Genomic DNA, 534 nt, shown 5'->3' with positions numbered 1-534 from the left:
CCGAGAAATTTTTTTTTTATAGGCGAAAAAAATCAAAGATGCTCAGAATCATCTGAAATGCCGAGAAAAGTGTTTTTTTTAGCCATTTTTTAAGAAAAATTCATATTTATGCATAATTATTTAAATTTAATGTTCTGCTATTTTTTAATAGGTGCCCCTGATCATCCCCAATAACCTCCAAAAAGAATCGAGGCCCCAAGTGCTTTAGTTTGGCCGTTTATAGACTCTCACACAGACACACGTTGTGAAAATACAGGAGTAGATATAGATATATATATATATAGAGAGAGAGAATGAATGTAGATATATAGATATAGATAGAGGAGGAGGGGGGGTATTAAATCATTTTATGGATGAATAAGGGCGTTTCAGTGTTGTCTTCGTGCATTTTATCCCCGTCCTCTTTTCCTCACGTGTTGGTTGTAAGGGTGGCACCCAAGGGGCTCCCATACGGGGCCCGCCCGCTAACAGCGGCTAAAGAAAGAAAAAAAAAAGAGAAATGACCAGGATGTCGTCAGTTCCGCCCAGCGCTCG

The sequence above is a fragment of the Lampris incognitus genome, chromosome 8, assembly GCF_029633865.1.
Source record: "Lampris incognitus isolate fLamInc1 chromosome 8, fLamInc1.hap2, whole genome shotgun sequence".
Lineage (NCBI taxonomy): Eukaryota > Metazoa > Chordata > Actinopteri > Lampriformes > Lampridae > Lampris > Lampris incognitus.
The sequence above is the reverse complement of the archived record's forward strand: the minus strand, read 5'-3'. Positions refer to the sequence as shown.